Source organism: Orcinus orca, chromosome 2, assembly GCF_937001465.1.
Source record: "Orcinus orca chromosome 2, mOrcOrc1.1, whole genome shotgun sequence".
NCBI lineage: Eukaryota > Metazoa > Chordata > Mammalia > Artiodactyla > Delphinidae > Orcinus > Orcinus orca.
In genome coordinates, this window is record NC_064560.1 from 95,687,691 (window position 1) to 95,705,169 (window position 17,479).

Sequence of the window (17,479 nt, forward strand, 5' to 3'; positions counted from 1 at the left end):
TCCTCTGACCTTCAACACACCCCTGAAACAACATACCCCTGTCTCCCCAGGACAACTGAGGAGTCAGGTGGCAAAGTCCCAACTGAGACGTAGGCCTCTCGACTCCCAGTCCTGGGCTTTCTCAGGGTTTCTTTCCCTTCGACTGCCTTTTATTACTCAGCTTTCTTCCGGGAAGAAATGCAGTGTACTGTGAATTTCCTTCAGCAAATACAGGCTCTTTGCTTGTTTGAGCAAACAGGGTCACAGAGGTGGGATGGAGCAGAGGGTGAAGGGGTGGGCAGCAGGGCCAACTTCTCTGTTAAATCATGGGAGGTGCAGTGCCCAGGGCACATGACACTTTAGGAGGCCCATGAATGTGTCTTAATTGCTTTTAAAATCAGAAGAAAAAAAATTTTTAGGTTGAAGAAAATGTTTTAATATATAATATTAATATATTTGTCTTCATACCAATGCAGACATCAAATAAAATTTAAACATTTTTTATGGAGGAAGGAGCCCCTAAAAGTCAGAATACCCAGGGTCCACAGCAGTTATAATGTGGTGCTGGTGGGCAGGGGTCTGTCTCCTCACTGAACTTGACAAGTGAAGTCCCTTTAAAGGGGTGGTTGTGCTACTCGGGAGATGGAAAATCGGCACCTCCTGAATTATGAGTGACTGTCACTTCCACCAGGTGAACCAGATGAACTAATTAAAAAGGCTGATTCTGTCCTCTGGGTCAGCATGGATTGGGTCCAACTGCCCAATCGTCTTGTAAAGCCATGGCCCACACTGTGGGGGAAGCGGGCTCAGCTTTCTCTGCCTGGGGGACGTCTGTCTTCTCCCTTGGACTTTCACTCCCGTTACAGCTCATCCCAGGGTTCCCTGAAGGACAGACGGGCAGTCCATCAGAAGGCCTTGGAGCCTTGCCTGGCCCGTCCTCAAACCAGCCACTCCCACTGGGCCCCTCCTCTCCTCCCTGAAGCTCATTAGCATTCTCAGCAGAAAAGTAGCAGAAAATGGCAAAAAAAAGAACTTGAACTTTGCACAGGCCAGTCCTGTGCTCCGATCCCAGCTCTACCACTTCCCAGCTGTGTGCTTTCTGAGCCTCAATTTTGTTTTCATTTAAAAAGGGGATAATATTACCTGTTCATATAGTTATTGCAAGCGTCAAATAAGAGAACCTGCGCAAAGTCCAAAGAACCAGTTGGAGCTTATGGTTGGCAGTCTGCGAGCAGAGTCTAGGGCATGTGTTTTGAAGCTGTATTTTTATACTTTCTGTAAAGAAATACTGATAGCTGCATCAAAGATGGTGCTTCCTCTGTCTGGCATATAGTAGTTCTTCTCACTCCTTTTTAATGACTTAGTCCCATCCATTAATAATCCGCCTTCATGGTTGTACCTGCCACCCACCTCCAAGCTAGTATGGTGGTATGTCCCAACTCCACGGGCACAGAAGCTCCCGCACTCGGGATCCTACGGGACCTTGCCCTGTATCTCTTTATCTGGCTACTCATTCAAATCTTTTTTATTTTTTTGCTGTGCCACGCCATGCGGCTTGTGGGATCTTAGTTCCCCCACCAGGCATTGAACCCAGGCCCCCCAGCTGTGAAAGCTCTGAGTCCTAACCACTGGATCACCAGGGAATTCCCTCATATCTTTATTATAACCTTTATAGTAAACTGATAACCATGAGTAAATATTTTCCTGTGTTCTGTGAGCCATCCTAGCAAAATTTTTAACCCAAGGAGGGGGTCGAGGAACTTCGATTTATAGCCAGGGGATGGTCAGAAGTAGGGGTGACAGCCTGGGACTTGGGATTGGCAAGTGGGAACTGTCCCCCTGGAGTGGGAACAGTCTTGTGGGACGGAGCCCTTAACCTGTGGGATCTAATGCTAACCCTAAGTACATAGTGCAGAACTGAACTGAATGGTAGGACACCCAGCTGGTGTCAGAGAATTGCTTGATGTGTGGAAAACCCATACATCTGGTGTCAGAAGTGTTGTGTGGTACTACTGGGATTTTATGACTCTTGACAAAGGCAAAGTCTCTTCACCTCAGGAAAAGATTGGGGATTCTTGGTTTAAAGGTATTTCTTGATATGTACCACATTACACTATGAAAACGGCAGATGGAAAAATTCACTGGGGGAGGCAGAGTGAAAGCCTGTAGCCTTCCATTAATTCTCCTCCATCCTGAAGGTGGACTTGACTTTCAAATTGCTCACCTGCAATCCGGAGGCTGGCTAGAAGGCTCCCATCCTGCCAGTGGCCTGTGAATTCTCATGCGGCAGTAAGGTGGGAAGGGAACACGGAGCTCCAAGACTAATACTGCTGAGAGCAACAGGATGCCTCCGGCAAATCCAGGAACCCTAGAATTCCAGAGAGCCAGGGGAAATCACAACTTTCAGGCTGGGATCAGACTTCATCAACTTTCCCGACTGGGAAGTGATGTCACACTTGAAAATCTCTGTGCTGCCAACTCAGCCTAAGTTCACATTCCTTCGAGCTGACCAGCTGCAAAACCAAAAGTTTGTGGAGAGAGTCCATGTGGGGCTATGGGGGTCAGAAGGACAGCCTCACACTTACTGCTAACCTTGAGGGTGGGGTGGGGGACAAGAGGAGAAATGCCAATTCTGGAATCCCTATCCTTGCCTGTTGCTGCCCACCCCTACTCCTTGCAGTATGGAAACCATTTAGCTGCAGACAGATGATTTCCCAGGCATATTGTTGGGAGTACCTAGAATAAATCACTTCCTCCTCCGGCCCTGAGATAACTGTCCCTCTCTTGTAGGGGCATAATTCAAGCAGTCTGCCTCCAGGCAGCCGAGACTGAGATTAAGCATGGAGTGCACCACCGCTGACGGCCTGAGCCCCAAGAATTATGAGCAGTGAAAAGACAAGATAAAGAGGAGGTGCCTCTGCGGTAACACAGTGCCTGCTTCAAACAAACCTGACTCCAAAACTCAGAGAGAGAACATTGTCATCTCTCCACACCTAAATAATTATTTAAGTAGAAATATAAAAAATCTTTAAACCATGATTTTATTCATAAGATTTCTACTTACACATAACTTTCTGGGAATCTATGTAGCTTCTAAAATGAGTGTCTCTTCCTCACTAAAATTAGGTTATATCTAGTGATTTTGTAAAAAAAATACTGGAACAAGCCAATAGGATAAGTGCTGGAGTACAAACAGCCTCCTCTGAGAGTAGGGAGTCAAACTTTTTCTGTAAAGGAGCCAAATAGTAAATATTTTAGACTTTGTGGACACTAAGTTTCTGTCATAGCCACTCAGCTCCACTATTGTAGCACAAAACAGCCACAGACATCACAGAACTGAATGGATGTGACTGTGTCCCAGTAAAACTTTAAACACTGACATTTGAGTTTTATATAATTTTCAGATATCATGAACTATTATTCTTTTTCTGAGCTTTTTTCAACCATTAAAAAATTTTAAAGCCATTCTTAGCTCCAGGTTGTAAAAAAACAGGCAGTGGCTTGAATAGGGCCCACCAGAGATAGTCTGCCTGGTTTACAAAATCCCCAAGGAAAAAATGCAATGAAGGCAAAGTTTTGTTTTTGGTTAATGTAATCCTTTCCCTATGGGCCTGTTATTTTAAAGTAAGACAATGTGGGGGGGTGTAAATTAGGAGTTTGAGATTAGCAGATACAAACTACTATGTATAAAATAGGTAAACAACAAGGTCCTATTGTATAGCACAGGGAACAATCTTCAATATCCTGTGATAAACCATAATGGAAAAGAATATGAAAAAAGAATATATATGTGTATAACTGAATTACTTTGCTGTACAGCAGACACTAACACAACCTTGTAAATCAACTATATCTCAATTAAAAAAAAATTCCACTCTGGGGGAAAAAAAGAACCACTCAGGGCTTTCTCTGGTGGTAAAGGTACCCCTGCAACCCCACCCTGAACAAAACCAAACCTTCCCGCCTCCTCCATGAGAGCTGAAATCCCTTTAACTGGGGCACGTTCTGGAAGATGGCATATCAAATTAAAAGCCACAAGAAGGCTAAAAAAAGAAAAATATAGTAAGATAAGTGGGTAAGGAAAAGGAAAGTCAAAGGAACAAATTATCAACACAGGAATTTCAAGAAGAACAAGGGAAATAGTTTGAAGAAGGCCCCTCATTTGCCGCCTTGTAAACAACTACTGACTTTATTACCTTCAGGGAGAATAAGTGTCACTTCTAGTAAATTCAACAGACTTCTATTGGCCTCTATTATATTCCAGGAGCACACTAAGTACAGAGATGATGAAAAACAGCCCCTGCCCTCTGATAGGGGAGAACTGCAATTAGATAAGGAAAGGTCCTTTCCATTGAGTGAGAAGATTCAATCATTCATTGAACAAAACATTTACTGAGCACCTGCTACTACATTCCAGGTCCTGGGTTAGGTGCTAGACATTCCAAGATAAATAGATTCTGGAGATGTTTATGGTAAGCACTATCTTCCTCGCTTTCACTTGGTTATCTTTATTTTCTTGAGGGACAAACAGGGGCACAGAGGGTCAAGCTGGCTGTCCCAGATGGAACATCAAAGAGGGAAACCAAAGAGTGACCGGTGTCTGCCTTAGCAGGGCTGGACTAGGCGGAGGTGAGTGAGGCCTCCAGGGTGCAAAAGCCAAGGAGGCCGGGCTTCCCTGGTGGCGCAGGGGTTGAGAGTCCGCCTGCCGAGGCAGGGGACACGGGTTCGAGCCCTGGTCCGGGAAGATCCCACATGCCGCGGAGCAACTGAGTCCGTGTGCTACAACTACTGAGCCTGCGCTCTAGAGCCTGCAAGCCACAACTACTGAAGCCCGTGTGCCACAACTACGGAAGCCCGTGCGCCTAGAGCCCATGCTCCGCAACAAGAAAAGCCACCGCAATGAGAAGTCCGCTCGCCGCAACTAGAGAAAGCCCACTTGCAGCAACGAAGACCCAACACAAAAGAAAGGAAGGAAGAAAATAACAAATTTAGAAGGAAAGAAAAGAAAAGAAAAGAAAAGCCAAGGAGGCCTTCATGTGCACGTACTTGCATGACCTCAAGAGTGGGCACCTCCTTGAATTTTGTACCCTAGCACTTGCCTCCCTGCAGCCCTGACTGGCGCCTTAGCTCCCTCAGTGCCTGCTGTGAGCCTGGGAGGGCTGGAGTCGGCACTTGTGAGTTTAGGTTACCTAAGATGCCCCAATTCCCTGGTGAGGAATTACTTCTTTCTCACTGTATCCAGTCTTGTGGAACTTCCCCAGGGCCTCATCCCCCCAGAGTCCAGGCTGGTGTGGGCATCACATGCTCCCTTCTGGACTGTGCCTCCTGGGCTGAATGAGTTGGTTCCTGTTTCTTCCCACCACCTACAGTCTCTCTGAGTAATGCCAACATTCCAGTACAAGTGACACCTCAGAGCCCTGCTACTCCAAGTGTGGTCCACGGACCCGCAGCACTGGCACTGCCTGGTGCTGGTGAGAAATGTAGAACCTCAGGCCTGCCCCAGACCATAGTCAGAATCTGCATTTTGACAAGGTCCCCAGGTGATTCTCGTGTGCCTGAAAGTGTGGGGAGCATTAATCCACACTTTGCATCCCCCCGCCCCTCCCGCCACGTATGGCCCTTGCTGCTGGCCGTGAGCTTCACAACACAGGGGCCTGGGAGAGGGAAATGCACCACTTGCTGAAACACAAGGAGGCTCAGGGCTGGCCCTGCCCTTCCCAGATGGGCCTCCCTCCCTGAGGAGTCCTCAGACACACTCATCTGGTGTTTTGTTAATGGTTGACTCTAAAACGAAAGAAAAAAATTAGGCATTAATTTCAGAGAATGATGCCGGCACCACCCTTTGAATCTGGTGTTTTGTTAATGGTTGACTCTAAAACAAAAGAAAAACATTAGGCATTAATTTCAGAGAATGATGCCAGCACCACCAAGCCTCTCTCCAGAGATGCCCCTTCCCTTTAAAGTCTGGGGCAGTGGAGGCGGGAGACTCAGGAGGCTAATTCAAAGAGTAAAAGTGCCCTACGAGACCCCTTAGTCTTGGGCTAACATGGGATGGCGGTGGTTCTTTTTTAGAGACAGACAGCTGCTCTCTCCTCCTTTCAGAATGGGCCAGGAGTGGAGAAAGGGCATCAACAACCCTAATCTTTACTGGTAGCCTGCCACGCACCAGACCTGGGACATATTTTCTGTTTTATTCTTTAATGCAACCATAAAGGACAGGCTTAGACAGAGGAGGAAACAAATTCAGAGAGGCCAAAAAACTTGCCTCAAATCATCCATCTGTTACCTGGGAAGAACCAGGGACTGAACCCAGGTTTTGTCCATGTTGCAGACTCACCAAAACACGTGAAATGTTAACACATAACCGTGGTCAGCCTTTGCCCCATATGAGAGAAGTGGTGGAGGTGATGATGGCTCTAGGTGTGCACGTGCGTGAACGTGTGTTGGGGGATGGTGGGCTGGGGTCCTCAGGAGAGTCAAGGGCAAGTGCACAAGTGAGAAGCTTGCAGAGGGGCCTAGCTCTTTGTGGTGGTGGGCCATGGCATCAATGAGATATACAGTCAGCTTAAGACTTCACACATTTGTTATTTAAAATAAAATAAGTGGGGCTTCCCTGGTGGCGCAGTGGTTGAGAGCCCGCCTGCCAACGCAGGAGACACGGGTTCGATCCCTGGTCTGGGAAGATCCCACATGCCGCGGAGCAACTAAGCCTGTGTGCCACAACTACTGAGCCTGTGCCCTAGAGCCTTCAAACCACAGCTACTGAAGCCTGCGCGCCTAGAGCCCGTGCTCCGCAACAACAGAAGCCACCGCAATGAGAACCCGCACACAGCAACAAAGACCCAACGCAGCCATAAATAAATAAATAAATAAATTTAAAAAATAAAAATAAAAAAATAAAATAAGTGGAACAACAAGGACCTGCTGTATAGCATAGGAAACTATACTCAATAGTTTGTAATAACATATATGGGAAAAGAATCTGAAAAAAATATATATGTATGTGTAACTGAATCACTTTGCTGTACACTTGAAACAAAATCAACTATACTTCAATAAAACAAAAGAATGAAAAAAATAAGTGGAAGTAAGGATATTCAGATTTTTCCAATGATGATTTCATCAGTGCTTTTTTGGGGGGAAATATAAAATACTAAATTCTTTTTTTCTCATTCTTTTGGGCTCCCCTGCTTTTGCTGATGCGCTCAGTACACACCCCTGTAGGACCCAACTTAACACCAGTTCTGAGGCTAAGGAACCCTCGCCCAGTTGTGTGGAGGTGGTGGTGACACCCTCCACCTGCAAGACCAGTGGTGTGCAGAGTAGTTAGGGAGGTAGGGAGACTGCAAACTCCCTAGAGTGAGTCGCTGCTCTAAGAATTTCTGGAGTGCCTGCTATCCTCATTCCTGGGCTCTGAGTCAAGAATGTAATTGAAGCCACAGGACAATGGAGTGTGAAAGGAAAGATGTTCCCTGGTGTCAGATACCCTGGCTAACCAGACCCAGAAGCACAGAGCAGGTGCTTGGCTTTTGTTCCTGGGTCCCTGCACCCGGCCCCACAGTCCAAAGCCTCTCTAGACAAAAGCCACAGCTCCTGCCTCCTCTGCATATCCAGGATCTGCGCCGACTGAGAAAAGTCTGCTTCCTCCTCCCGACCCCCTTGTTCCAAGGCTAGAGATACAGAGACAGGAGTCACATCTCAACAGGGGAAACCAGGAAGCAGGACCTCCGATGCTAAGGATATCACCAAAGGAGGATGAGGATTTTGTCCTTGTCTGAAGAAAACTTTCCAGTACCCTAAGTAACCTTCTGGTGTCTGGGAATAGGATCACCAACCAGGTGAACTGGGTTTTCATAGTGTCACTGAGAAATCCCCAGGAGACCAAACCTCAGAGGCAAGCCCCATCACGCCCTGGTGGAGACACAGGACGTGTGCGCTGTCTTCTGGATGGCATGGGGGAGGTGACTCCCAGAGAGCTGGTGATGGTTGGTCCTTCTGTCTTGCAGGGTTTCCTTAAGCCCACCCCTCCCCACTGGAGAGGGGCTGTTCTTACCGTTCATCAACATTGGATCTTAGTGGGTTTTTTTGGCTGCACCGCGCAGCTTGCGGGATCTTAGCTCCCTGACCAGGGATTGAACCCACCTCCTCGGCAGTGAAAGCGTGGAGCCCTAACCACTGGACCACCAGGGAATTCCCTGGATTTTAGTTCTGAAGGGCGATGAAGCCTTGTCTCCTTGTGATTTCAGGGGGAAGATCTAAATCGGCTATCTGGCTCTGAACCATCCTGATGAAGCAACCTGATGAAAATCAGAGGCAACCTTGAAGGAGCAAAGACAGCACCATATGGCAGCCACCCAGGTGAGTATGGAAGAGACAGGGGCAGCCTTTTCTTTGAAGCCAGGGAAGGGTGGCTATAATGACTGATTGCAAAGACACAAGACTAAGGTGTGTTTAAATAACACCACAAAAAAGAAGCTATCCATCATTGAGAGTTTGCTGTGTCAGGCACTGTACTAAAAACTTTACAGGTAGCATCTTAATCCTGCCCTGGATGCAGGTACTATTATTATCCCCATTATGCAGACAGAGAAGTTTAAGAGCTTGCTCGAAGTCACACAACCCGTAAGTAGCAGAGTGACTTCCAAATTCTGGTCTTACTTCAAAACTTTTTTTGTTTTGGTAGTTGTATGTTTTTATTTTTTGTAACACAAAGAGGGAGAGAGGAGGCAAAGGGGCAGGGCCCAGCAATGTGCCTGGAACAGCTTCTGAGGCATACGTTCTGAGGCATACATTCGTCCTGAGGCATATATTCCTCCAGATTTGTTTTGAAAAGGCAACTTCAGTCCATGTTTCTGGAAACTCTCCAGGCTGTCAACCTCAGTGCAAACAACTTAAAATAAAAACCTCCCATCTGTTCACCACACGGGGATCCAACACAAAATGCAAAGCAAACCTGTTTGGAAAACGCCTGCTCTTAAAACAAGAGTGAGCAAAGCCTGGGATTTTGACCTCTATCCTAGACCACATCCTTCGCAGTGCAGTTTAAATTTCTTTTATCGCTGCTTCTTCCCTCTATCACTGTTCATTACCAGTAGTTAAGGGTCTTCCCCAAATGGAGGCAAGAGTGACCCTGGGCAGTGCTTCTGAGCCCTCATAGCCATTATTCACTTTTATCAGTTGGTTCTAGACACGAGGTACAAGAAAGAGTGGCTGCCGTGAAAGCATCTCTTAAAGTTCAATATTTTGTGTTTCTGTTGGTGGGAGGAGGAGGGGTGAGAAATGTGTGGAGCTAGATTTCTTAAAGGCCTCTATTTCAACCAGTGTGGGGACACTGTCTTGTTTTGTTTCTTTTTAAGAACCCAAAGACTGGGGCTTCCCTGGTGGCACAGTGGTTGAGAGTCCGCCTGCCGATGCAGGGGACATGGGTTCGTGCCCCAGTCTGGGAGGATCCCACATGCCGTGGAGGGGTTGGGCCCATGAGCCAAGGCCGCTGAGCCTGCGCGTCTGGAGCCTGTGCTCAGCAACAGGAGAGGCCACAATGGTGAGAGGCCTGTGTACCGCAAAAAAACAAAACAAAACAAACAAACAAAAAACCCAAAGACTGGAAATCAAATGGGCTATCCAGTCCAGGCTGGAGCAGGAATCACTACATAGTTAAACAGCTTAACACTATATTTAGGGTATGCCTGCACTTAAAATAAAGGGTTTTTTTTTTAAGTGTATGTTTTCATTTCCTATGAGTCAGAAAATATCCAAATTACAAAGAATCTCATATCAGTCCTACTTATGAGAGCAAGAAAATCTAGAAAGAATCCAAATTTTCAAAGATAGGAGAACAACAAATTACAGCACATTAACCAGTTGGAGTATCATACAATGATACCATGAAGACTAGGTTAGGAACATAGGAAGGTGCTTATGCAAATTTTTTGAATAAAAAATAAGGTTTTAAATACAAAGTCCTATATATATGCACAGGCAAAAGACATGGAAAATAATTTTTAAAGTGGTGGTGAGATTATAAGTGACCTTTTTCCTTATAGATTTTTTCTTATTTTATAATCTTTTGTGACAAACTGGAAATGTATACAATTATATGTTGCCTTGTACCTTATGTGTACATTTGGCTTATTTACCTTGCAGTCCTATATCCAAATATGGCAAATAGATTTTCATTTGAGCTTGCAAATTGCTGCATGAAATTTACATATTCCTTTAAATACATAAATATGTATCTATTGCTGTTACACAAGCTGGAATTAATTCTTCGGGTTAGAGTCTTTTTAATCCAAATTTCACTATGCTACGTTTATCAGTAATACTTTATCTTGGGTAGGAATCCAAACTAGAAAAGTGAAAGGGAGCTGCCACCCCCCAGCAGTTCCTATCAATACAGCAGTGAAACTCCATTCTCTCAGCACACCACCTCGCTTTCCATCTTTCATGGAAGTCTGGAAGAAGGATTATCTGGAGACCCCCAGGGCTCCTAACCCATTAAGAAGGCTGAAGTCTGGCAACCCCAGAAGGTCAAATGACTCTTCTCTAAGGTCCACAGGAAAGAGCACTAGGGAGTCTTCCTATGGAAGAAATGAGTGTTTGTGGTGATTCTCATCCATCTGCTTTCCTAGGAAGCAAAGACTCCCTGCAGACCTCCCTTGTGGAGTAGGAAGCTGATTTTGAGGTCTCAAAGAGTCCGTGTAATTATTTATTTATACTCTACTCCTTGCTCTGAAGATTGGGAGATGCTCTAGGATAAAAGCAAAGGTATATAGTAGGACCAAAACATTTTTAAAAAAGTTAAATGGCATAAAACAAGAAATGGGAGCTGGGTATGAGGGAAGAATTTGTAGATTAAGTTCAGCAAAAGAAACTTACAATAAAAAACCAAAAAACTTGGTGGCCAGAGTAAATAGTACAACCAATGCATTTATAAACAGAGCTCTTGTTTCTAAGGTTTGAGAGATAAGGGTGAGTCATGCATGCCTATGGCTGGAGTTCTCAAGAAAATTGCACAGCATGCCTAAGACTTTCCCACTGGCTTTAGGTGGTTAAAAATCTTCCAGGAAGCAGGGCACAATGCCTGTTTTCAATGCACTCCTGTATAATTTACTCTCATTTTGCCAGGCAATCATACCCTATTATTATTTCTTAATGTGTGTGCATTGCCTCCTCTAGATTATAGACTCCTTGAGGGCAAGAATTCTATTTTATACTTTTTCTATATTGTCCTCCAACCTCCAGTCCCTAAAATAATATAAATTCTTCTTAAATGGAAATGGAAATTCTTAGTCCTGTAGGCCAAATTACTTATAATCTTAATCTGCACATATTCTCTAGTTACTAGAAGACAACAGGGAAGCCCTTTCTATGTTTGAGTGAGCAGAATAAGAGTTTAATGAAAAACTATAGTTGGAGGGGAAATAGAGAACGTAAGCTGGAAACGAGAGACATTCCAGATAGTTTTCAAGTAGAGGTTTAGGGATGGAAGAGATATGAACAGTTCTGCAAGGATTTGAGACCAGAGACACTTCGTGGAGTCACATTTTCTTTACACTGATTACATTCCTATTCCTAGGCAGATTATCTGCCTTGTTCCTTTTTAATTTCTTGGGAAGGTGCTAAGGCAGACAGGCCTGGAGTATCCTGGAAAAGGGTACTGTGTGAGAACAGAGCAGGAAGACACATCATGGGAATGGTGGTGACCAAGCTCAAGTAAGCCAGCAATGAATCACTTCCCTGCTGGGTCGTGAGATGCAGATATGCCAGCCACCTCTATGAAGCCATCACTCACCTTAAAATCAAAAATGAAAAACCCTACTGCCTGGGTGCTGGGTCACATTTCTAACAGGCTGATCACTGGGCTTTTAGCAACAATATTTAACCCTTTTGGGATACGGACAGGGCTCACTTTGGATAGCAGTGTCCTTGACCACAGCATGACTCAAGGAGTTACTTGGCAAACTGTTCTATTGTGAAACAGGTTTTCACAGAGGAAGTGGGCTTGGGATGGGGTGGGGGGTTAGTTCTGATGCAGGATGTGGTCAGCACATCAAAACCTGGCTCATCGGAAGGCCACAGGACTACATTATTCCACGGCATGTACCTGGGAATTTAATTTTCGACTTACGAGTCTAAGCAACAAGAGTTCCACTGGAAAGGCAGCATTTCAAATTCCGAGTATCTCCTGAGTTGACAACAGATCAGGACTCACCATCATCAAGTGTACTCACCTCTCACCCCCATCCTCACGCAGCATCCACCCAGGGGAGCTGACTCCTTCATGCCTCCGGCCCAGCCATGTCCAGTCGGCCCCTCGGGAGACAGAACAGAGGTCTGTGTGTTCCTGGGCGACACACATGAAGGGCTTTGTACCTTTCCCGTCATTAGCTTTCCTCTGGAGACAGGGGATTCCGCGCGGCTCCTCAAGAATGAATGAATGAGGGCTGATCTGCCTTCACTTACATCTGCTGCAAGGGCTACCAGCAGGATCCCGTGTTCTGTTAGCTTCCACTCAGCAACGCATCCAAATGCAAGAAACGGAGCAACAGAAACTTATTTTCAAGGGCCAGTGTTTTGCTTAAATATGAAATGTGAATCTATTACTTTGAAACATTCTTCACCCCGTGCACAGGTGATTAACCATGTGGCAACTGTTACTTGAGCATTTGTGTCTGGGCCAATCAACAAACGTACTGAGAATGCATTTTATGTGTGAGATACCACTGCAAAGCCATGAATGGTCTCTTTCATTTCAAAAGGAAAAAAGTTACCTTCAGTTTCCCTAAGGACCCAACAAAAGGCTCAGGGCTAAGGAGCAGAAGAGGGGCTGGAGGCAGAGGCAGGGTGGAGGTGGGGAGACTACATACATCATCACCTCATTTAGTTCTCTGCCTCAGAGGAAGTGCACAGGCAAACCATCTGCTTGAAGGATGGAGAAATTGCTGCACAAATGGTAAAATTAACCTGGGGTCACACAGTGAGTGGCGGAGGGCCTGAACCTGGCCCCTCTGGTTTCCAAGCCCCACACTGCGCTGCCTGCCCTGAAGGGGAACTGGGGTTGAACTCAAGCAGATGGTGACCTTGAGCAAGCCACCCAACTCTCCAGCCTTGACGACGATAAGCCTCCTTCCGGCTCTCCGAATCAGCACTTCAGTTAAGGCACCAGCCTTGGCAGGCCCTGATAAGGCCTTGACTCGCCCCTTTGTTCTCCACGGCCTTGGTAACAGACGGAAAGAAAGCTCACAGGCAGCAGCAACCAGTCTTATCCTCAGGTGGATGCCTATGTGTCAAGAATTTGGCAAAAGTTGCATTCACATTAGTGAGCCTTCAACATAGCTTCATTGTTTGACACACAAAATTTATGAATTCTGTTGGAGGAATGTAGCTCTGAAAACCTCAGTGTCAAAAAGTGTATAAAATGGAAGGAACGTCTCTTGTACTGCCTGCCATTTCTATCAATTTCTTTCCAAACCCGTCTCCAATTCTGGAAATGATGGCTCCCTGAGCACCCCAGGGTTTCGACTGGAGAATTCAGATTTCTTTTCTGTATGTACACGTGACAACAGATTTTTTTAAAAATCACATTTACAAATAGCGTTGACGAGGTGAAAACATGGTGAACACCGACTCAAATACTTGTTCAAGTGAAAAAGACCCTTTTTTCCTGAAGAAGAAAAATAAAAATCAGGCCGAAAGTATTAAACTCTGGAGGATACACAGCAGCATACACAAAAATTAGATTTTGTTCCTGCCAGCGACAGCTCTAGGAGCAGTAAGGACTGTTCTCTTCAACGCCAGTGTCAGAAAGTTCAGAATGCATCCACAAAAGTGCTCTTTTTTCCTTAATAAGAGATCATAGAACTCTCATCACAAAATTATTTTTGGAAGATGCTTATATCCTTAACCTGTACCCTTTCTCTGTGGAGTTCCACAATGTTTTACACTGAACAAGGCAACGTCTCCAGCTGTTCATTCTGAAATCTGGGCCTGCTAAGTCTTGGCAACGAATTTAGAGTATGAATCTTGCTTTGTCTGTACTACACGGTTTTCTAAATGGTGACTGTATCAGCGTCCAGCCTCGGTGTTTGCACACTGAAGAGCCTTTACCGCTCTCCCGTGTTCGGAGATGATCACACTGGGTCTGACCCAAGCTGTGTGCCCTGTGGGGACAGGGCGTTCTCCCTTTTCTATGTATCAGAACGATCAGGTAATAACAATTCTCCGAATTGGCATGATGCTATAGTAATCCATTGATTTCATCTGGTCCCTGGAACCCAGGGAGGAAGTGAGGCCTTAAACCACCCACTGGGGTCATGGCAGCTGCAAGCTGACTCAACCTCCAGCCTCCCAGCCTCCTCCTCTTCCAACTGTACCCATTGCCTCACCTGGTTCTACCCATGCCCAGGAGCTGCTTTGGAAGAAACCAAACAGGGCTTTGGAGTCACACAGGTCTGACTTTGACGCCAGCCCACGCTACTCAGGAGCTCTGGACCCGTGAGCAAGTTTCCTCAGCCTCTCTGAGCCTGTTTCTGTGTAAGTGAAATGGAACTGAGGTGAAGTTAAAATAACACCAGTAAGGCGCTCATGACAGGTTCTGGCACAGGGTATCTGAGAATAGTCCTGGTAACAATCAATGCCACATGGGGCAGAGTTAGTGTTGTCCCAGCTTCCCCAAGTCTTCTGTGTTGGTCTCCATGGCACACACGGCATGTTGAGGGCAGCAGCAGGAAGGGCCATCGAGCGTGCCCAACGTGCTGTGCTGTGGACTTATCACCTGGGTCACACATTCCAGTTCCACGATGATAACCTGTGAGCTAAGGGCCCATTTCATAGAAGGACGATCTCAGATTTAAGGACTCGACAGGCTAGGCAGCTAGGAAAAGTGAAGCCAGATCTGGCTCCCAGAGTGAAAAGATGCTGGGTGTAGGAGAGCTTTTTTTTTTGTAGGAGAGTTTTTGACTAGAGTGAGGCAGGGGGCATCTGTCTAGCTGAGGATGGGCATGGAAGTGCCCAGGGCTGGTGAAGATGCAGGAAGGCTGAGACGTAGAGTTTATTTGCCTTGAGCAAAAGGACAGCTTTTTAGAGGTGGGAACTGTAACCTGGCCGCCAAGCTTCTCTTTGGGTCTACGGAGAGAAAATACTGGGTTGGCCAAAGGTTCGTTTTTTTTCCCGTAAGATGGCTCTAGTAGCACTTAGTTGTCTTTACTTCATTCAAAACAATTTTGTTAGATTGTATGTGACAGCTGTCATATCAGCGTGCATTTAAAAAAACACTTATCACTTATCAAAATTGGTGACTTTTTGTGTAGCCATCTTAATACTGAAGATGGAAGAAAAAAAGCAACATTTTCAGCATATTACGCTTTATTATTTCAAGAAAGGTAAAAACGCAACCGAAATGCAAAAAAAGATTTGTGCAGTGTATGGAAAAGGTGCTGTGACTGATCGAACCTGTCAAAAATGGTTTGCGAAGTTTCGTTCTGGAGATTTCTCACTGGACCATGCTCCACAGTTGGGTAGACCAGTTGAAGTCGATAGCAATCAAATCGAGACATGAATTAAGAACACTCAACGTTATACCATGCAGGAGATAGCCGACATACTCAAAATATCCAAATCAAGCACCGAAAATCATTTGCACCAGCTTGGTTATGTTAATCGCTTTGATGTTTGGGTTCCACGTAAGTTAAGGACAAAATACCTCCTTGACCTTATTTCCACATGCGATTCTCTACTGAAACGTAATGAAAACGTCCCGTTTTTAAAACAAATTGTGATGGGCAATGAAAAGTGGATACTGTACAACAATGTGAAACGGAAGAGACCATGGGGCAAGCGAGATGAACCACCACCAACCACACCAAAGGCCGGTCTTCATCCAAAGAAGGTGATGTTGTGTAGATGGTGGGACTGGAAGGGAGTCCTCTATTACGACCTCCTTCCGGAAAACCAAATGATTAATTCCAACAAGTACCGCTCCCAATTAGACCAACTGAAAGCGGCACTCAACGAAAAGTGTCCAGAATTAGTCAACAGAAAACGCATAATGTTCCATCAGGATAACTCAAGACTGCATGTTTCTTTGATGGCCAGGCAAAAACTGTAACAGCTTGGCTGGGAAGTTCTGATTCATCCGCCGTGTTCACCAGACATTGAACCTTCGGATTTCCATTTATTTAGGTCTTTACAAAATTCTCTTAATGGAAAAAATTTCAATTCCCTGGAAGACTGTAAGAGGCATCTGGAACAGTTCTTTGCTCAAAAAGATACAAAGTTTTGGGAAAATGGAATTATGAAGTTGCCTGAAAAATGGCGGAAGGCAATGGAACAAAAGGGTGCATACACTGTTCAGCAAAGTTCTTGGTGAAAATGAAAAATGTCTTTTATTTTTAGTTAAAAAACCGAAGGCGGGCTTCCCTGGTGGCGCAGTGGTTGAGAATCTGCCTGCCTATGCAGGGGACACGGGTTTGAGCCCTGGTCTGGGAGGATCCCACATGCCGCGGAGCAACTAGACCCGTGAGCCACAACTGCTGAGCCTGTGCGTCTGGAGCCTGTGCTCCGCGATGAGAGGCCGCGATAATGAGGCCCGCGCACTGCGATGAAGAGTGGCCCCCGCTTGCCACAACTAGAGAAAGCCCTTGCACAGAAACGAAGACCCAACACAGCAAAAATAAATAAATAAAAACTCTTACCCCCAACATCTTCTTTAAAAAAAAAAACAACAAAAAAAAACTGAAGGCATTTTCTGGCCAACGTAATACCTGATCAAAGGGTGTGGAAGAACAGCTACAGAGATACTGAATCCTTTTCAATGAAAATATCCATGCATCCAAATGAATTTATTTCCATTTTACTGTGTTCGCTTTTCATGGGAACGTCTTTTTTTCCTCTGTAGCACAAGCTTAGCCAACTAATACTGTAATCTGTTTTTGTAATGTTGTATGACTAATATTGTACAATATTGTACTAATATTGTAATGTTTTTGTTTGTCTAACGTCTTTAAGACTGACCTGTGATGTTTTCAGTTTCCAAGTCCAATAAAAAGAAGATGTATTGGAATTTAGAACTCAACATGCGTTAGAAAGCAGAAAATCACCAAGACCCTTTACTTCTACTCTGAAGTAGAATCACACTGCTAGGTGACAACACATTCGGTGCATTGACCCACAGTTTGCTGATGTGTATGACTGCCACCACTAGAGACTTAGCAAAGAATTGAGGAAAAATCCCCAAACAAGTAGAGGCATGGCAAAAGGTCTACATGTATGTACATGCAGATATAACCCATAACCTGGAGAAAGGCTTGGACTTGGAAAGTGTCCTTTGCTGCTTGGCTGTAACTTTGACAAAAGGGATGCTGGCTTGAGTGCTTCTGGGAGGATGACACATGAAACCCAGTTTCCTCCTGGACATTGGGATATTGATTTGCTTTAAGAAACATGTGTGAGGGAAGGTAGGTCGATCACACGATCTAAAGTTCACAAAGTAAAAGCGTACAAA